This window comes from Podarcis melisellensis (assembly GCF_964234715.1).
Source record: "Podarcis melisellensis genome assembly, chromosome: 1".
Taxonomy (NCBI): Eukaryota; Metazoa; Chordata; class Lepidosauria; order Squamata; family Lacertidae; genus Podarcis; species Podarcis melisellensis.
Genome location: NC_138528.1, coordinates 68,395,037 through 68,417,414, shown reverse-complemented (window position 1 = coordinate 68,417,414; position 22,378 = coordinate 68,395,037). Strand labels below are relative to the sequence as shown.

The window sequence follows — 22,378 nt, the reverse complement described above, 5'->3', positions numbered from 1 at the left end:
TTAATCCATAGTACTAGAAAGTACAAAAACTCAAGTTCAGAGCAACTTAGCTCCAAAGTACACTACAAGACAAGTAGTCCAAATCTGCAGGCTTCCCTTTTTCTTGAAAGTTGGTGCAGCACCCTCCACAAAGCTCCCTCATCCACAAATGTGCCCCAGATCACCCTTGTAAATATCTGTTTTAGGGACTTGGGGGAGAAGAGGATGTAAGCTGCATTCTTGATGCTGTGAGAGGACAACAGTGGCTTTTTCTGTTAAGCAAAATCTCTTTGTGCAAATTACTACCCAAGCTGACCTATTGCAAAACTGCCAAACGCCTCGACGGTGCCACCACCAACCAGGTTCTCTTACAACTACCTGGGTGACAACCACGGCCACAGCGAACATTCATTTATAATACTCATTAAATAGGACATTTTACAACCTGCTGGCATGCTCCATACCTAGTAACAGCCAAACTTACTAGCACTCCAGTTTCCAGTGCACTAGGATTTGCCTTTAATTTAAATCCTTCATTTTTTTCATTTTAAGGAAATATTAAAATGTTAAAAATCTATGCAGGAGGACTAATTTGTAGCAAATGTGTGAGAAAAATGCCAGGCCTGGCTCTGTTCGGTGCCTGTTCCAAAAGCCTGCTTTCTATCACAACAGCAAACGGTGTCATAAGTTCACCAAAGGAACAAGGCAAAAGCTACAGAGAGCAAGGGATTCCTGCTAATACTGCTCCTCATGTATGGAAAGGTGGTGGCTGACCAGGGTTGCTGACAAAGAGAAGTCTCCTTTACACTCTCTCCCATACACCTTAACTTCAAAGTACCCATTCTCCCACTAGGACGGACTTGTTACATGAGCCCTGGTTTGCTCTTGACACTACGCATGTTCCTATAGCTTCAGTCTGGACCAGGAGGCACCTACAAATGTTCTACTGCTTTGTTTACCCAACCCAAAGAGTGCAACAATTCTGCCTTTGAACATGGCCTTTTAAACAATAAGGGGAGGAAAGAACTTTGGGTGACCCCCTGCTTAATGTACTCTTGTTGGCTCAGAGGTGAGGAACCTGAAGCCTAGGGGCCAGATGCAGTCCAAACACAGGGCTCTCTGCCCAATACAGGCTTCCCTTCCAAGCTACATCAGTCCCCAGTCCTAATCCTATGCTTTTGCCTGGCTGGAATCTGTCCCCGAACTGTGGATGGAGCGATGGAGTGTGTGTGAAAAGCTCTGTGTTTTATATGACTGGAATGTAGCAGAAATGTAGCTCACTGCACAAAGGTGCATCTATTGTTTTCCCACTTTTGCCTTTGGCTCCGCCCACCTCTGGTTCCCATGAGGTTGATCATGAGGAAAAGTGGCCCTTGAGATGAAAATAGCTTCCCACTCCTGGTAAAGTTAGTCACAGTAGGCAAGGTGAAGGCCAGCGCTCCTTTTACTTGCTCCTCAGAAACAGCCAGCAAACCTCTACTTGAACCTTCATTCTCCAGCATACAATCCAATCCAACAATAGTTACTCAAGAGTAAGTCGAACTTATCTCTGTGGAACTTACTTCTAAGCAAGCATGCTTGGAATTATAGTCTCTGTTCTTAAATACTAGTGATACATACAGTGGTACCTCCGGTTACAAACTTAATTCATTTCAGAGGTCCATTCTTAACCCAAACCCATTCTTAACCTGAGGCGCACTTTCGCTAATGGGGCCTCCCGCTGCCACCGCGCTGTCGGCGCACGACTTCTGCTCACATCCCGGGGCAAAGTTCACAACCAGGAGCATCTACTTCCGGGTTAGCGGAGCTCATTACCCGAAGCATTCATAAGGAGGGCGGTACATAACCCGAAGTTCCACTGTACATGCACCACCACCATACGAAAAATAGGGGGAAATTCTACCCGTTAAGTTGCAACATTTCATTTTAATTGCCAAATTACTTGTTTTGTATATTAAAATGAGACAGTGATGTGACTCACTGCCCTTGAGTCAAATGCTATTTAATTCCTAAACAGTGAATCTATAGTACAAGGCCTGGATCTACTCACATTTTACTTTTATTTACAAAGTGGGTGTCTGTACATTACCTAACAGGTACATTTTTATTTTTGATGTGGCTGTAAAAATATTATGATTTAGTAGTGGTTTCAATTTCCCACTGGTAAGGTTATACATACAGATGTAAACTGCATTTAGTATGAGCTCACTTTGAATGGGCATATGGAAATTATATTGAAGAAATATTAAAATTCTGCTTCGTGCTATTTTCCTAGATAAGCTGTGGGAACTGCAATAAATCCAATGCAGGAAATACTATTCCCTCAAACAGAAAATCACATAAATAGATAGGATGTCCAGTCCAAACCACTGCACTGAGGAAGGATTTTCTATACCTAAACATCTTTAAGAGGCTAATCCATGGACTACAATCATACATTCTGTGATTATACAAACTACACATAACAAACACAGACTAGGAGTAAGGGAGGTGAATCATGCCAAAAACTGAGGGAAAGCATTTCGTAAAACAAATTTGGATGACTCAAAAGCAGACACAAATAACTGCATCCTTGCATCTAATGCAGTATGTTGCACTGTGGACATTAGCTTACAGGTTTTTCAAGTAGATTTTTAAAGTAAGGCTAATTTTGCATTGGATCATCAACCAATGAAACCTTAGTATGGGTGTCAATTGGCCTCTTTATGAGTAAATGGCAGTGCACCTGTGGAGACCAACGAAAACCAATTTTCTTAGCAGTTCCAGCCTGCTCCACCAGCATCCAATCTACATTGGTGGCCTTTGTTTATTGATTGATTGATTGATTGATTGATTGATTTCCATCTTCCATGCTTATTCTAGTTTAATACAGTAAAAAAATTCGTGTATGGTAACAGAACTTTAATGAAAAGATATGTCAGACACCCCAACTACACAGTCTAAATTAGGAAAGCTATCCAAAACATGCTACCCCATAATTTTACGCCTCCTTCAAGCAACTCCTACAGCCCAGCTGGTGCCAAACGTAATGATCTGCTTTCCTTTAGACCACATCAGGAAGGCCAAGAGGGGAGCGGTCTTGTCCTATGGACATCTGCCTGGGCTTGTGCCCTGGGGAGGTCACTTCGATGCTGGTAACACAGTGGTTTGACTTCACCCAGTGGCAGAACTTGGGTCTCAAGTTTCAGCAACACTCTGCGTGATGCCAAAATTAGGCAACCCTCTGCCTCTCAACTTCCATTCTACGCCATAGTTGCCACAACCCCTGTGGTGCCCCCAAGCCTCCACACCCAGTGTGACCAAAATCCTGTACCCCTAAATCTACCTCTACTTCACCCCCAGAGGCACACTGTCTCTTGAAACAGACGGGCCAACAATAATAATTTTGTCATCTATAGTCAGCACTGCAAATGCCAGCAGGGAAGATAAGGGTTGTGTTGAAATCTTGTGTCGTCATACAATATGCATGTACACATTAAGCGTATATACATCACTCATGATCCCCTGCCCCCAAAAAACAAGCAACCCGGGCTGACACTTCCAAAATGCTGTCATATGAGAACAATATGTAAGCAGCAGTATCTGGAAGGCTGCATCCCCATCACTACTAAAGAGCTGAAGGATCAGGACAAGGAAAGAGGCAGGAGTAGTTGGATTTTCAATTTGGGCAGTCAAAAGATTATGACCAGCCACTTTTAACAATGCTTCCTCACTGTACCTCCTGGGGGTACCATGTCACAAGCATTAGCAAAATATTGATAGGAGTTTGAGTGTGGTGCTAAATCTATACATTTTCAAGATTAGACTTAAAAGGAAGTGACTGTGGAGCATTTCCACCTTATGAGGAAGACTTTTATTTCCTTGCTCTTCCTTGTCATGCAGCCTACAACTCCCAAACACTGACATCAAAACCTGCAGTATCAGTTAATTAAAGCTCTGATTTTATATTTTTGAAGAGAAAAAGAAGCTATTTATCTTTGAGGAAAAAATAACTAAATGTAGTGCAACAGGACACAGCCTTACCCTAGGCAATGATAAACTACTGTGTAAATATTACAGTGCAATTACATATGGTAACACTTTGTTCCTGTCTCCTGAATTTTAACTCTGGACTGATCCGATAAGGAAACCTGAGGTTTTGTTCTTAACTTTCCTGAAAGATGTTTTAAAGCATGCAGGGAGGAGCTGTAATTTAAAAAAGGAAAAAACGGGAGACAAATACTATCCTTCTTCTGCAGTATCTTTGTTATTTTCACTCTGTCCATGTTTTCCTTCTTGTAGTCATACCCAGCACAAAGAGGAAACAAGCCATCAGCAGCATGTCTGAACCATGCTAGCAGGCGCACTGAAGCCAATCAGAAGTGTCTTTCATTGTGTAATGGAACACAAAAGACACTCTGTTTGAGAAACTCGGGAAGAAAGCTGAAAGCTTGTGACCTAGTCTCCCAGTCAAAAACTGCAACTGTGGCTAACAAAGGCCTGAGATCCATAGAAGACATCCTAGTGAGCAGACCTTAAAATCTGTGCACAGGATTTATCAGTTGACCTCCAGCAAGACTGTCCTATACCCTGACTAACCCACCCAAATTCCATATTATCAGAGCTTCAGTTATCCAAAATTCACCCCGTCCCCACATTCTGTACAGTGGTACCTCGGGTTACATACGCTTCAGGTTACATACGCTTCAGGTTACATATGCTTCAGGTTACAGACTCTGCTAACCCAGAAATAGTACCTCGGGTTAAGAACTTTGCTTCAGGATGAGAACAGAAATTGCATGGCGGCAGCGGGAGGTGCCATTAGCTAAAATGGTGCTTCAGGTTAAGAACAGTTTCAGGTTAAGAACGGACCTCCGGAACGAATTAAGTACGTAACCAGAGGTACCACTGTATACATTTGGAGCCTGAAACCAGCATGTTTCTACCTATCCTGCTGGATGTTGACTGCTGAATGTATTAAGTTTGGATTAACTTGATATTTTCAACAACCCACCTCTGCAAATATAAAAGGGAGAAGGGCTTAGTAGACTAGGGATCCAACGCTTTCAGTGTTTCACTGGCAGAAAGTTCATACTTCCCAAGAGAAATTGCAGAAGAGAAGAAATCCGGGGAATAGGTCAGAGGAACACAAGAAAGTATCTTATACTGATTCAGACCATTGGTCCATCTAGCTCAGTGTTGTCTTACACTGACAGTGTCTCTCTCCAAGGTTTCAGACAAGAACCTTCTGCAGATGTTCTGTAACTAGCTAAGGCCCTTCTAGTGGTCATTTTTATACACTGTCTAGAAGCCGAACACGGGGATCCTGACCTTAGTTGAACTCCCTAGAATGAATAGTAGTAAAACTCTCTGATTCTCATCATCAACCCAGTATATTTTGGTCATGTATTAGCTGAATTTTCACAACACTTGATTTTATTAGACAGGCATTAAAATATTACCTATTTTCCACCAAAGGCACCAGTTATAAAGCACAGTTTGAGGCATTTCATTTAAGCCTTTACCTGCACATCTAAAATGAAATGTTTTTGGGGGGGAGGGTTGTGGGTTTTGTTTTGTTTTTGCCTCTGCCTACATCTGCACCCAGCTGGAATTTACCATAAAAGGTGTTTTAAATGCACGGAGCCCAGAAATAACCAAGAATTCAAAGGAAGTGCCCTCATTAAAAAGACCAGAGCAGGTTTGATAAATAATAAAGAAACTTTACTTGATTTTTCTGGAATGCACATTTAAAACAGCATAGTTTCCTTAACAATGTTTAACCATTGTTTCTAGTTAACCACCTTTATTTAAAACCCTATATCTGTAACATGCATACAATGCGACTTCACCTGCAACAAGTTGATATTTTAAAAAATGCCTCTCCTAAGTTGAGTGGTGCTGCTGAATCTCACACTGCTGGAGAAGTGAACTCGCTAGCAAAGCAGCTGCAGTCTTAAGGCAACCTTCCTTCCTTTTAATTGTTTAAACCCCAAGCACAGGCTTGATTTCTTTTGCCCCATCTATTTCTTCATTTAAGTGCATGTAGGCAGATCCATCACCAGGAAAAATTAAGCAGCCACTCAGAAGCCAAGAACCCAAACAGCAAAATAAAAGAATTACCTTCAATGTAATCACCATCATTGCGGTGGATGTGGACCTGACTGCCATTTGCGGGTCTCGAGAAACTTTCCTGAAAGTCTCTCTCTCTCTCATGTTGGAATACTTCACACAGAGAGAAAGTAGTAATCCTAGTACAAGATTCAACAACTTTTCACAGGCAAAAAGATCTATTCTTCAGGGCGGGCGGTGGGTGAAATTCACCATTTCCTCCCTCTTTGCTTAACAAAACCCAACTGCTAGGGCATGACATCACTCCTCGGAGAATGGGACTCCAAACATACGCTGACATGCAGCTCCAGAAACGAAAAGGAAAATTAAAAGAGAGGGAGGGAGGGAGGGAAAGAAAGAGAAAGAGGCAGAGACAAAAAAAGAGGGGAAAGTTTTCATTACCTGACACTTGCAGCACTTCCCCTTCCGCGCCATTCTCGAGTTTTGTATTTCCCAGACCAGAAAAAAAGCTTTGCCCTATTAGCTGAGGCACTGGACGAACGAGCGACGTTTACAGAGTCTAATACCTGCTGTGCTTCCCACAGCTCCTTCTCATGACCTTTCACAGCACAGATCTCGGCCAAAATGATTGCAGGGAGAGTACACAGACTGGCTGGGTCAGTTGTCATGGTGATCATTCTCACCCTTTCTCTCTCACTCTCACACACACACGCTCTCCCTCCCTCCCTTCACACACACACAGAGAGAGTCACAATTCTGGAAGACATCCATGAAACAGCATGCCTTTTCATCCAGGTTTTTTTTTCCCCTACCCCTCGAGCATTTTGCCCCTCCTCCTCAACCGCCACCGTTGCTCTCACCAAGCCAGCCCCCAGACGCTTCAAATTGATTATTGCTGCTTCAAAAAAGATAATGCCTTTTCAAGTCAGTCGTGTTTAAGGTACTTTCCACACAGCTAAGGGTTGCACAGACAGGTTGGGTTGCAAAATCTTTCTGCAACAATTAAAAAAAAAAACCCACAGAAACCTGCCACTGCCTGAGGTGGGGGGGTGAGAGAGAGGGGAAAATGGGGGGGAGTGTCATTTGACATTACAGATTTGATATCTCCATCTCCAAGATCAAACTGAAATACAATAGCAAGGATTACAGAGCTGGAAAATCACTCTTCAGGCAGCTAAATGGCTTACCTTGTTGCTCAACCCAGCACTTTGTGAAAATACTTAATTTTTGTAGGTATTCATTGTCGCCAAGCAGGGCATCCTGTAGTCTTTCATCCTTCTGTAGTTAAGAAGAAAAATATAGATGTGAGTTAGGAATGAAAGAGGATTGTGAAATGAGAAGGCGAGATTGCCATTTCTCCCAAAAGTTTCCTTGCTTCCAGGGCATACCACTCATTGCGGTAGAAATGCTACCCACATTCCAGACAAGTTAACCATCTATTCGCCTTGCCAGTACCTGGTTATGTTGCCAACAAAATTAGTGTGACTTGGGTATGCATGACAAGGCAGAAAGCTGATGTCTTTTGCCACTGGGAAATAGTTCTTTAGAAATAAGCGGAAGTTCTTTTTGATACTTTTTGCTACAGCTTCTGAGTGAATCTCCTATTTTTTCCAACCTTTCCATCTTTCTTACTGTTTGTGCTTTAAATGTGCTTTAAAAGTATGGAGTCTTTTCATCTTGCTTACTGTTTGCTTGACACAATGTTATTATTAATAATGAAATTTAAATAAATTTGTACTGCACAACTAAATTCACAACAGAGAAGAACACAACACACATAAAATCAGATGCAAACTGTGCAACTGTATGTGTCAGTGCTTAAAAATGAATAAAATGAGCAGATTTAAAAATAATAATGATGATGATGCCAGTTTCAAAGTTACGGAGATTAAATAGAAAATTCTAATTATGAATACGTAAGTGTGATGAATGCCAGAATCCACAGGATTATTTTCTACATCAGCCACAAATCTAAATTCATTTACCTTTATCACAGTTCTGTGTGAGAACTATCTTAACATAAAAAAGACTGGTTGATGCTTTGTAGACTATAAAATAATTTCCTATGTAAACTTTTTCCCATTTCAAAACATTTTAAAATGATGCCCACTTTAATGTCTAGCAGTTAGGCACCATGGCAACGCTGGATAAAATACTTGGAAGAAAATAATATTGTTTCTCTTTTTAAGCTTATTGCTATGGAAACAAAAAGGACCCTTTTTAAATCTCATTGAACTCAATGAGAACTTTGACAGGAATTTAAATGGGAGCAAAAGCAAGCCCAAGCCTTTTAAACTTCAAGATAGGGCCTTGGAGACTTCCTTCTTTGGAAAGTTAATTGAAGACAGTCAGTGAAGATTTTAAAAGCTCCATATAAAGTCTCAGAAAATCTGAACAGTTCCCGTTTCTCCTATGTGAGCAACATATGCAACACTCCCCCTAGTGGGAAACCAAGTCCTTTAAAAATATCTATTCTTACAGAAGTCCACCTCTTTCATACATTACCCAGCATGTTTTTTAAAATGCAGAATATTACAACTTCCGTAGAACCTTTCTTATCGGTTTCTATTTAATCTGCATCTTTTCTAGGGAAAGACTGCAATCTAATTTAGGGAGAGGGTTTGACTCAGGGGTAGAGAATCTGCTTTGCTTGCATAAAGTCCCAGATTCACTCCCTGTCATCTCCAGGTAAGACTGAGAATGACTGCCTGGAGTGCCACTGCCAGTCAGAATAGACAATATTAAGGTAAATGAATCAATGGTCTGACTCTCTATAAGGCACCTGACTGTGTTTCTGTGGTTCAGAACTTAATCTCGTGCCGTGACATGACAAATGGAACTAAAACATTGCTTCTTCATATATCGCTCAGAAATCTGGATTTTCAAATACTTCCATTAATAAGATAGCATAGAATAACCCAAACCTCAATACACTTCTAAAGCCAGGCAAGTCACAGCCAAAGGATTGGATCAGGATCACAAGTGCCAGCCAGGGAATGAGATTATTCCAAGAACATAAAAAGATGCCAGCAGGATTGGGCCAAAGGCCCATTTAATCCAGCACTCACAGTGTCCACCCAGATGCCCATGAGAAACCTGGAAACAGGAACATATCCTCCAACATGCTCCAAAGAAAAAACGGGGTGTGCGTCTTTCAGGGCTGCGCTCACATCACTCGTGCAAGAGCACAACCCCAAAAAGTGTGCATCTTTCGGGGCCACAATCTCCCAGGAGCCAGGTGATATATACTGATTTTTATGTATTAATAACTGTGTATTAACGTAACATTTTAATGTGTAACTCTGTATTTTTGTGATGTTTTATTTAAGTTGACAGTCGTTGCTTTATTTTGTGTTACTTTTATTGTTGTTAGCTGCTCTGAGCCCAGCTTCGGTTGGGGAGGGAGGGATATAAATAAAATAGTAGTAGTAATAATAATAATAATAATAATAATAATAATAATAATAATAATAAATTAAGTAGCATAGAAATTAAATATCCATCTGGGACAGACATGCACACTCCAGTCCCCTCCAAGAAAAGGAACTGCCATGCTGATCCTGTCCACCAGATCAACCTTCTTGTGAGCATCAAACAGCAGGACATGGGAAGGCAATGCTTAGAGCAGGAGTGCTAAACCTTTGGGCTTACTAATGTTGTTAGACTACAGCACCCATCATCCCTGAGCATTGGCCAGGTTGGCTGGGAGAGGTAGTCCAGAATATCTGGAGGGAACCACATTAGTGGAGACTGATGCAGAGAAAGAACAGTGGACTGAACGGTAGTGGATTAGGAGTAAGAGAGATATTTAAGTGTACAGTGGTACCTCAGGTTAAGAACTTAATTCGTTCTGGAGGTCTGTTCTTAACCTGAAACTGTTCTTAACCTGAGGTACCACTTTCGCTAATAGGGCCTTCCGCTGCCGCCGCACGTTTTCTGTTCTCATCCTGAGGTAAAGTTCTTAACCCGAGGTACTATTTCTGGGTTAGCGGAGTATGTAACCTGAAGCGTCTGTAACCTGAAGTGTCTGTAACCCGAGGTACCACTGTAGTAGGTTGTAGGAATGCATTCCAGACAGGTGACAGACACCAATTTAGTGCTTGCCTCTCTCACAAATAAGCAAAAGCTTTTGCACTGAGAAGTTGCTTTTCAAAATAGACTATTTCCCATGATTGTCTCCTCCAGATACATCATGGAAATGGTACAGGCTGCCAGGTTGGATGTCCAATAAGATATCATCCTGTTTATTTACACAGGATGATCTTACATGGTAGCACTGCAGTCACTTGGAACTGAAAATGCAATGCAGACCTATGGCATTTTTTTGCGGCCCCTTTTGATATTATGTTCTAAATGTTCTAAATGTGAGCTAGGAACTTTACACAACCTGTGGTGACTGAGCAGATCATTATCTTCAAAAGCTCATTAGGCAGCAGGCAGTAAAAGGAAAATGTCAGGCCGCCTTTTCTCTGAAAAACCATCTCTTTACTGCAGGGTATCTCAAGTTCTTAAGATTCTTTTATTCTGCACAAGCCTCAAGCTGCGTAGTCATGTATGTTATTGTGAACTGCAGGAATCTGACATAAATAACTCTGCAACCATGAATTCAAACAAAAGTTTCCCTTCAAATATGCAATAAGAATTACAATTCCCAAGTGAAATAGGAATCCCCATGGCAATAGGTTAATGAGACTATGGAAGCACTAAAACCAGAGATGGTTTTAAGGCCCAAACTGCACAAGACATAAGCCATGTATTTAAACAAGTGTGCTTAATCTGGCCATTTTTAGTTTGGAGAAAAAAGGAGCCATGCGTCCCTGACATGGTCCCAATAATCTGAGTTGGGTTTTCTGCTGAAAACAACTCACTCCTGGCTTGTTCAACCCCAGAAGTACTGTTTACTGCAAACAGCACCTTCAGCCAATGGCAGCCAAGCAGGGCATGATTTTTATGAGAAAACTGATGTTCTAGATTGGGGTCTTTTCTACAACAAAGTTTGAGATGAAGGAAGGAGGCAAAGTATATTTGCTACTGTTGTGCCTCTTGGATATAATCGTGACTTATTAATAGAAACGTTGCAGCTGCTTGAACAACTTTAGGCTGCCACTGTGGGAAATTTTGGAGTGAACATCCGGTGCTAGTTCAGTCTAGGACCAATAGAGAAAATGTTGCCTCCAGAAAAGGGGTTTATCCATTATATTAAGGATTAAAGTACCTGATGTTGCTGTCTCCCCATATACTCAATAGCTACAGCAACCTTCACCACCAACCTGGTGCCCTCCAGCTCCTTCAGCATGGCTCTGCTGCCCCTAGCTCCAGCATCATATGGCTGGGGCTGATGGGGGTTGTAGACCAAGATATCTAGAGGGTTGGTGAAGGCTGAGCTGGAGTCTGAAAAGGAAGAAAATGCACATTTTCTCCTTCTGTTGTTTTCTGGAACATCATAGAGCAAAGAAGTTTAGTGAGTAGCAGGGATAGGTGATTGTGCTAAAGGTTAACTAAAAATTAGCCCAACTTTGTGCAGAACTGCAAGCAAATTCAAAACAACATTTATTCATGCAGTTCTACATCTAATTAGTATTGTGTTGTGTTTCATTTTTTTTATTCTCCATCCCTTCACTTCCTGCTTAGAGCTTATGACCAGGGATTTAACAATTACCGGTAACCTGGCACAACTTAGTCTACTGTTGTGGTACTTTGGAGATGGCCAAGAGCTAGATGTGCCAGAAATCTCAGACAAATCCTGTTTGGGCAGACATTTGCCCATAGAAAAGTTGAGAGGTGTTAAGGCCACTCACCTCACAAAGTACAATCAGATCAAGTCTGCTTAAATACAATGAAGTCTGAGCTTGAAACGGTAGAGCACGCACTATAAATTATGCATTGTCTGTTGTCTGTGTATGCACATCATTGAAATCTCTCTCTCTCTCTCTCTCTCTCTCTCTCTCTAAGAGTAGCAAAGTATTTTGCACAAGAAGTATCCAACAATCTTGAATCACAGCTATTAACTATTAATCCAAATGGTTAAATATTCGCCTAAAATACTGTACAGTACAAATCTATGTATATATGTCCCATTAGTTTCAAAGGCACTTACTCCCAGGAAAGCACACATATGATTACAGGCTTGCTAGCAGTGTGGATGAGTAATGCTACTAAACCAAGACATCGTTAATTTGGTAAAACCATTTTAGGAACAAGGATGAATTTTGCCAAAGCACTGTGGATGAAGCATTTGGAAATCAATCCATCACGACATTCTCCTGTGCAAAGCTCATTGAAATGGAGCCTGAATGGGAGATATTCACAGTGAGTTGTGGCTCTGACATCTTGATCTTAAAAGGCACTGAAAATAGCATAGCAGAACTACTCAAATCAATCAATCAATCAATCAATCAATCAATCATTTTACACACAGAAATCATTTTCTAATCACAGTTCCAGATACTTCTCTACACTTCTCTAAAGGATATAGTGAATAGATAGGTCTTCCCCAAACTCCTCCCCTACAAATGTTTTGTGATGTGCTATCTGGCGCTGATGGGAGTTGTATTCCAAAATATCTAAAAGGCACTAGGTTGGGGGAGGCTGGAGTAGATATTTACGAGGCTAAAATGAAAAAGAAAATCAGTGCCCAAGCTATATCATGCATACTATCATGTTGCACAGGTAGTAGGGATTAGTGTGTGGTTCACGGACAAGAGTGGAAGGAACTCATGGGTTCCTATAAAGCATAGAGTAAGCCCTGCAGTCCCGCCCTATTGTCCACTAAAGCACCAAAACACAAGGAGAAAAGAATGGCTGCATTTGAGAACTTGCATACGTGGCAGTCTCTCATACCTTGAAATGAGTCACCTAATGCACCTGCCCAAAAGATTGACAGTGGCTGCTTGAACATGATATGTGGCACACTGCTGTATGTAGCTTTCATAAGTTTGTAACTACTGGATGCAAAACAATATCAAATTGAGGAAAAGATGTTATTTTTAATATTTGAAAAATCAGGAATCAGGTCCTGTCATTCCAATACTACACACATTGGGTGAGATCCAGTGTAGCATAAGCAGGTGTCCTTTCAGGCAGCAGGCCTTCTGCTTCCTCTTCTCTCCCTACAGCCCACTGCACATCCCCAAAATCTGATCCAGAGTGTTATGTACTGAAGTTCTCACCCTGGGCCAGCAGGGGGATACTGTAGTAGTTTTCACTCAGGTCCGCATATGCAAATAAGGAATTGAAAGTGACTTTCAGTGATTGGATAGTTACAGAAAGTTGTTACTGTTGTGTTGTAGTGGAGCTCTATATAAGCAGGCTGGCTGAACCCTTCAGTTCTGTTCTGTTCTGTGAATAAACAAGAGCTGTTTGAAGAATTGCTGTGCCGTCTGATATGTTCACCCACAACTAACACAGAGAGTTGGGAGACCTTCCATAAAAATATGGGGGGGCACATGGGGGGGTTCAAGGGGGGAGTAGAGAAACCTGAAGCAAGTGAGTAGATATTTTTGGATGTCACCTATTTGCATGTATGCAAGTCATATCAATTTCACTGGAATTCCCAGACAAGTGTGGTTAGCTAAGAACTAACCAAATAGACACATTAAGTGCCAATCCATTTCTATGCACAATTCATTGTGCCAGTCTAAACCATTAAAGCCCTACACAGCTTGGGATCCAGGCTGCTGAATAATTGCCTCAACTCACAGAAACCCTTCCCATATGCCATTATCTTCACAGGTTAGATGGGTGGTGACCAGAGTAAAGGCCTTTTCAGTTGCAGCACCTCATCTATGGGACACTTCCTTGTGATTCCTATTATTCATTTGAGCTTTTTAACTATCTTAACCCCGTTTTAAGCTCTGCTAAAATGTTAAGCACTTCTATTGCTCTACTCCTTTGATTGTTACAAATTGTTTTACATTGTGCTTTGAGGTATCATTGATTTTATTGCCTCAGTGTAAGCCATCCTGGGGAGTGGAAACAGCAACAGGCCAGCTGCAAGTGATTTAAATATATAATTATCAAGGATGGAGTCACATGAGAAATAGATGGACCATGTGCTAATTTCAGGCATCACTTGACTTTTCCAGACAAGAGCACAAGTAAAGCTGCCATTGAGAAGAGTAGTTGCTGTACCCTTTTGTTGTGGTAGCAAAAATGACACAAATATGCTTTGGAAACCGAATGGTGTGACACAGCCATTATATCAAATGGGGCTTTCATGTCATGAGAAATTGCTTCAGACACAAGCTATTGCAGTGGAAGCAGATCATCTACATTTCACAGAGACCCAGTTTATATGTTGCTCGTGTGGCATACTCGAGATTCCTTCTGGCAGAATCCCACGCAACTCTAGTTTTTTTGGTTTTTTTAGTTTTATTTATACTTTTCAGATTTACACATTTCCTTAATTTTACAATAATTTTAACATTTCAAAATTTGACTTCCTTCCCCCTCTTCCTGTGGTTCCTTAAATTTTTCTTTTTTTAATATCTTCTGCATATCCAAATTCATTTAATTTGCTAATTTTTTATCTACTTTAAATATATACTCCTGTGAAACTGTAGGTTATTACAATAATCCATCCATGTAACTCTAGTTAACACATTTTAATATTTGCATCACATGGAAAAGACACAGCACATGAGAAATTGCCACATTAGAACTACCACCTCCAAGGAATGTGTAGCACAGATATGTGAAATGACATGGAAACCAGATTATTATTTTATTTAAACACTAATGGAACAGTGTGGGATCTAGACAAGAGGAATGATGTATACCATAAAGGTAAAGGGACCCCTGATTGTTAGGTCTGGTCGCGGATGACTCTGAGGTTGTGGCGCTCATCTCGCTCTATAGGCCGAGGGAGCTGGTGTTTGTCCGCAGACAGCTTCCAGGTCATGTGGCCAGCATGACTCTGGCGAACCAGAGCAGTGCACGGAAACGCCATTTACCTTCCTGCCGGAGTGGTACCTATTTATCTATTTGCCCTTTGACGTGCTTTCAAACTGCTAGGTTGGGGAATGATATATATCAATACTTCCCTGTTAATGAAACGTTGATTGTGCTTTCGTAACTGAAAAAATCTTCAAAAATGTAGGTTTTCTCAAATATATGCACCAGTCTCCAGTCATATCATCAAGTGACCACACACTGTGTGTTATTCAACCCCAAGCAGTTTATTATGGCATAAACTTTATTTTGCAGCAACTCATTTCATCAGGTGAATGAAATAATTTAAAAAGTATAATGGAAGATGGCTAAGAGGTTATATACATTTTTGCATGACTGGTATCCTTTCATTGAGCATGGATAGCTCAGCTGGTTAGAGCATGGTGTTGATAACGTAAAGGTTTCAAGTGCGATCCCTCTATGGAACAGCTACATAGTCCTACATTGCAGGGGGTTGGACTAGATGATCCTCAGAGTTCCTTCCAACTCTACAATTCTAGGATTCTATGTTCCAGCTGCCATGAGCCCCCAGCCACTCAAGTTTTAAGAATTTTTAAGCTTCAGACATACACAAAAACTAATCTGATATCATGTATCTCAGGATCATTTCTATCACATGGAAAGAGTTGTCCTCACTCTCTCAACACATTCACAACTATACCGAATGCATCCATTTTACTTCTATCTGCTTAATGAATGATGTGCTTTAATGAGTAATAGTACATGCACTATGAAGCACAATGCATCTGTTAACAACAAAGTGTTCAATCTGGAGCACAAAGCAGATGACTCATGGGTTGCAAGTCTAGTCACTGAAAAATGTGGCAGAATTAAGTTGTTTGTAAAGGTCTGCCCATTCCCTGAAGATTTATATCTGCTTTCTAAATCATCTGTTCCTGCTAAAATAGTTTGCATGCACACTTGTGTGTGTGTGTGTGTGTATCTACCACCCATTAACACAAGCTATATTTTAATCCATTAACACAAATTCAAGATCTTTGTAAAGGATTGGGTGGTCAATTAAAATGTTTAAATTATTATTTTTTCTTTATATTATTAAGCAAAATACCGTAGTTAAAGAAACTTCCCCTAGTTTATAGCACTCCGAAACATACAAACCCTTTGAGCAATTAGCAAATCTAAGCTCTAGTCAGGAATGTATCTCAGAGGAGATCTTCCATCTAGGCTGTTCCAAAAATGCAGTGTGCCTGCGGTTTATTTTCTCCTGCATATTTAAAGGAGATTTTACTTTCATGATGCAGTCAAAGGAAATTCGGTTCCCAAAAAATCACTCAGACATCCAAATTCAGTGCAACGACAATGATTCCAAGAAATGCAGTTTCAAAGCGTCAGGAAAGAGTGAGGGAAATATACGGTACATTTCTCCAACCTTTCCTCAGGTATGACAATGGGGCTTTTGCCCTGAGGTCAGCACTGATTCACATGTGTGTGTACAACACTTGATTACTCTACACTTGACTTCCCTTCACTTGTTCACAGAAGAGAAGGACTACCCAGCTAGTCCCAGCCCCCTCCCCCATTACATTGCCTGGCTCCACCTCCAGCATCAGGGTCAGCTCTAGATGTTCATGTGCTAGCATAGTCCTCTGTAGCACAGAGGTCTACACACAAGCAGCCCAATCTCATGGGAGCTTTCACATTAACAATTCAATAGACTTCTGCATATTACCAAAGTGCCAGGGCCAAGACAGCATGCTAAGAGTAAGCATGTACTGTTGTAATTGTGCGATGCCCCCTTCATGCAAGTAACATGGGAATGGGACTTAAATCACTGACAGCTGAACGAGTGAAGTGATTTAATTCAAAAGCACACCTTTAAAATTATGGGCGGGGATATGGAAATTCAGTATCATCACTTACTACAGTTATCAAGTGGTAGACAAGCACATGTGACTTTGCCCTAAGATGTTCACCATAGCATTGCTAAGATCCAGTCATAGAAAAATGTCTGAGAAGCCAAGGCCAAATGTTTAAAACTGTACAGTGGTATCTCGGGTTATGTACTTAATTCGTTCCAGAGGTCCGTTCTTAACCTGAAACTGTTCTTAACCTGAAGCACCACTTTAGCTAATGGGGCCTCCTGCTGCTGCCACGTGATTTCTGTTCTCATCCTGAAGCAAAGTTCTTAACCCGAGGTACTATTTCGGGGTTAGCAGAGTCTGTAACCTGAAGCGTATGTAGCCTGAGGTACCACTGTATTAGTTTTATACAGTGCTATTTTTCTAGAAAAAGAGGAGCCAGAACTCACTATGAACTCACTATGAACCCTTGTTCTCTTATAATGGCAATGGCGCCCACCTGAGAGATACTGGAAATGAGCTCTGGGGAGTTCCAGCTGCGGAAAAAGCCCTGGTTTTATAGCAATATCAGAGGACAAAACCGGTCCTTCCTGCTCTGCACAGTATCATTTGAAAAGAGCAAGAAGAGTCTCACCAGTGGACAAAGTTTCACAAATAACGACAGAAGCCAATGTGTAATAATATCAATTTTATACTTTTGTCCAATATTAGTGTGTTATTTATTTTCATGTTCACTGCATTCATTAAAGGATTAAAAAGGCCAACAGCAACACATTAAAATGGATGGTACATGACAATAATTATGGTTTTCCAGTTGCCTTGAGTAAAGTGGAGGCAACTTCACACAGAAAGCCCAGAGTTTCAGACAACAGGCTTGTCAAGTGTGGAACTCAGTCACACATCCATAAACACCTGTGTTCACATTTTGTGTTCACATGTTGCAGACTCCTGATTAATCCAGAATTGTGAGGCATGTGAGAATGGAATATTTAAAAACATGCATGATATCCACATGTTTCCTTTCATGTGGGAAACACTAGTGAACACACAGCAATTGTCAAAACAAAAAAAATTCCTTCCAGTAGCACCTTAAAGACCAACTAAGTTAGTTCTTGGTATGAGCTTTCGTGTGCATGCACACTTCTTCAGATACACTGAAACAGAAGTTTCCAGACCCTTCTATATAGTGAGAAGGTGGGGAGGAACACAGCAATTGTGTTCCAATTGCTGGAACACAGCAATTGGATTGCCATGGAAACGTGTGGAGTCACTTCCAGGAGAAGCAAGCATGGTCTTTTACTGCAAGTCATGCTACGGTGTAATATCAATGTCCATAATGGAGCCCTGAGTTGCTGTTTTGATTCTACCTCTGTGGTGTTTGTTCAGCAATTGTTGAAGAGCAAGTCTGTAGGCACCAACCGCTACATTCAGAATGAAATAAAAATTCCTTCTCCCTTCCATAAAATGTACTTCCCTCCCCCTCCCAGACAAATCCCATAAGGCATGTGCAATTCTTCCTGCTCGGAAATTCTCATCTGTTATTGAAATCAGTTCAGCGACAAACAATCCCACTCTTGATGGTTTTGTTCCTGCTGCCAAGTGTCTGCAAGACACCCAACCTCAGACCTTGCGGGGGAGATCCCAAGACACTTGTTTATTTACAGAATGGCTTGTTGGCATTCTCACTCCCTCTCAGAAGGCCTCAGCTCAGCTCACATGAATAGGCAGAAGTCACCTTCAACATTTTCACATTTTCACATGAAGTGGAGCGGGGAGGAATACAGTAAATCAATCATGTACTCTTTAAAAACAGGATCACAGTAATGGCACCTATTATATAGACTACGACAGGGATTATATTAAACTACTCTGCATGCCACACGAAACTGTGAGACACATGCTGATTGCAGTCGAAAAGGTCAGCAAAGCAGTACATGGCTATGGATCCCTCTGTACATGACAGGCTCTCCCAACACATAGATCATAACTCTTGAGCTCCAGTCCTGCCATGAATAAGAGCACCCAACAAGAAGCCCCTTTTGAGATGTGATCTATTTCTTCTACTCATTGTAACTGTACTAAGAATTCGCAAAAGGCAGATGCAGTGCATGCACATACAACTATGAATACATTCCTTCTTGAACACATAGTTTCCTTTGATTGTTTCCTCCCTTAATTACACTTGCCTGCAATGAATTTTGTGCTCATTTGCACTGAGAGAACTTTGCAGTGGTCTGCACATTATTTGTCTGTGCCAAAGCAATTCTAAACATGATTGAGCACTCTTGGCATGAGCAGTGCAGACTACTGGAAACTGTAGCCTTAACAACTTCCCCAATTGCTATAGAGGGTTCAGTGGACCTTAGCACTCCTCCTCTCTGGCCTCTAATTCTTCGCTGCTCAGGTCACAACACTCTCCCATAACTGGATTCCAGTTCTGGTCTCCATCAGCAGCCACAGTTAGTGTTGGAAGAGCGGTCATTAGTGAAACAGATCTGTCATGCCAACTTTGAGACATAAGCTTTCATCAGGATCTGAAAACAATCTGTTCATGGAGGACAACATTCCCGCTTTCTGCATGCATAACATTCTTAAGAAGGCCTTAAGAGCCAACAAGCATGTGACTGACTTGTCAATGCAATTTGATGGTGACTTATGATAAACCAGTAGCACAATGAGCTCCCTATAACGTTCAAACAGAATCAGACTTTCAGCTTTAAAAAATCCCAAGCCACATATTAACTGCACGTCCCTGGGAGTAAGCACGTTTATTGATTTCGATTTCTTTCTCATTCTGTACCACCAAACTCAATAGGACTTACTTCTGAGTAGTGAAGTATAGGATAATGCTGAAATTTTGGCATGGCTCAGGAGAGAGAGTTGTCCATACTCGTGCCTGGCTGAAAACCACAATCACTTTTTTAAAAAACCACTATTCACTTCTAGACCAGCTGTGCATTAATTTAGTGTTAAGATAGTGTTCTCCAAAGGCATTCTGTAGTACCCCTACAACTGTCTACACTTTCTGAATATTCTTATGAATAAATAAACTGGCTGTATTTACACCTTACAATAATTCAATTATGCAGCGCAAGATCCCAATATCTCAAGGACTGCCTCTCCACACATGAAGCCACCAGGACCCTGCATTCACCATGTGGGGCCCTTTTCTGTGCCTCCCCTCAAATGGAGGTGTGGAGATCGTGATATGGAAACAGGCCTTCTCAGAGGTGGCTCCATTTCTAGACTGCTCTCCCCAAGGAGGCATGCCTGGTGCCATCACTATCTGTTTCTGGGCAACAGGTAAAATATTTTTATTCACCCGGGCCTTTGGAGCCTAACTCTTCATATTTTTATGAAGGTTGAGCTAGATTAGCTCTTTTATGCATATCACTGCATTTTATGTTGCTTCTACTCTTTTTTATACCTGTTTTCAGTGTTTGTAAGTTGCTTGAGGTTTTTTTAAAGTGATTATTATTAATGTCACGGCCACCCAGGACGGGTCCCAGCTCACAAGAGACCTCACTCCGTTGCAGTTTATTTACAGGAAAAGTTTATTGAAGATTTCTGCTTCTCGTACAGTTCAGCATCGTGGCCGTACGTCTGTCACGTTAGACCGCTGAAGTCCCCTCTGACTCCTCCCCTCTTCCACACCAACTTAATAGCCTGGCTCTAGACCACCTCTTCCTCTCCTTTCTTTTCCGCAGGGTCTTCCTGCCCCCCTGGGTTCCCTCTCTCCGTGACTCGCCTGAGGCTGAATCCTCTGCCGCCTCTTCCCCCCTCCTTCTGGCTTTAGGGCCGGGCTCCTCCCCTGAGCTCTCTCCACTTCCGCGCGCCTCTACGTTTGAACTTGGCGCGCGTACGTTGCTGCTGACCTTTCTTTCGACCGCTACACCACCCCTTGTTCTGCTCTCCACCCTTTCCGGCTGAACACCTTGCTCCAACCCCCTTTCTCTGTTCTCTCCTAATCCTGCTCCCTCCGAGAGGCTGACGACTCCACCCCCTTTACTCCGTTCCGGCTGAGACGCCTCTTGCTGCGTCTGTCTTCCACTGGGCTCCTCTCCGCTTCTCCCTTCTCCTCCCTTTTGCTTGATTAAGGTAACCCCCTTTTGAGAATCCTCTGACTCGCTGCTCAGACTCGTGGATTCCCTCAGAATCCCGTCATCTTCTTCCTCATCCTTCTGCCCCTCCTCCCACTCGCTCTCCGTCTCCTCTGTCATCTCCTCCTCTCTCCCAGAAACCCTGACATCCATCCCCCCCTCGAAGCCCCCCCTTCCCCCCTCCCGCTCGCCGGGTGCAGGTTGAGGAAAACGTGGTTCTTCCGGGGTCGGTTCAGGATACAAGTTGTCCACTTCAACGTTCTCCTCTGTCATCTCCGTATATGTGTGTTCGAACTCGGGTTCCCCACCCACAGACCTCACAGTCTCTTCCTCCATCACTGCTTCTCCTGGCGCTGCCTGCCAAGGACCTACCATCCATCTCTGACTCCATGCCTCCCTTGGCTGATCCACCCACCAACAAGGGCCTGTCACCTCCCCCCCCCAGTCTCGGATCCCTGATCGGGCTTGTTTCGGGCGTATGGCCCTCGGGTGAGGAGAAACCCTCGAACGTGCTGTCTGACAAAGTGGGCGTGAAAAGCCAATCATCAAAATACTCCTCGGGCATGGGCTTGTGCGGAAAAAGTGCATGGAACTCCTCCTTCAACAGGGGTTCGTCCAACGCGTAACCCGGCACCCAGCTATTGGCAGAAGCCGGAGTGCCTTCCCTGGCTAGAAAATATTCAACTCCCTCCTCCCCCCATCTCGAGTCCAGTATCTCTGTGACCTCGTTAAGAGGTTCTGGTCTTGGCGATTCCCCCCCCTCAGGCGCCCTCCTACGTGGCTCTGGGAGTGCTCCTGACTCTTGAAACCTGTGTGGGGTTTTGTAGGGAGTGAGCACCGACCTATGAAAGACCGGGTGCACCCTAGAACCCTCCGGAAGGGCTAGACGAAAAGCCACCGGATTGATCTTAGCCTCAACTTGATATGGCCCTAGCTGCCTGTGTCCTAACTTCTTCTTGGCCAATGACCTGGCCGGCATCGCGTGGGCCGCTAACCACACCCAGTCCCCAATCTGGATGTCCTCTCCCGCCCTCCTGTGCTTATCGGCCTGCACCTTATACGCCTGTTTTGCCAGCTCCAAATGTCTCCGCAGCTCCTCGTGCACCTCTTGCAACTCCGCTGCAAACTGGTCGGCATCTTGAGGCCCCCCCCCTCCTGGTGCCGCAAATCTCGGGAAGGTTCTGGGATGACGGCCATTGTTCGCGAAGAAAGGCGTCACCCCGGTGGATGCGTGTTTCGTGTTGTTGTAGGCGAATTCAGCCATCGGCAGATAGTCCACCCACGCCGCAGGTCGCTGGTTGGCGTAGCACCGCAGGTACTGCTGCATGATCGCGTTGACCCTCTCCGCTTGACCGTTGGTTTGTGGATGTCTCGCCGATGTCAGGTTGATTTTGACGTGCAAGATGCCCAGAAGCTTTCGCCAGAAAGTGGAAACAAACTGGCGCCCCCTGTCGGACAAGACGGACTGCGGAAGTCCAT

The 22,378-nt window shown here is 42.7% G+C and overlaps 1 protein-coding gene across 5 annotated transcripts in view; it reads right to left on the bottom strand.

Moving 5' to 3' along the window:
• Positions 1-22,378, bottom strand: part of DENND2B (DENN domain containing 2B) — a 158,711-nt gene that overhangs the window by 115,290 nt on the left and 21,043 nt on the right. The window contains exon 2 of one of the 5 annotated variants that reach the window (XM_081918166.1): positions 7,218-7,308. The gene's annotated coding sequence lies outside the window, so the exon portion shown is untranslated. Of the gene's footprint in view, positions 1-6,081; positions 6,325-6,471; positions 6,753-7,217; positions 7,309-22,378 lie in introns of those variants that run through there. The other 4 variants (XM_081918165.1, XM_081918168.1, XM_081918167.1 and 1 more) reach the window with 4 other exon arrangements.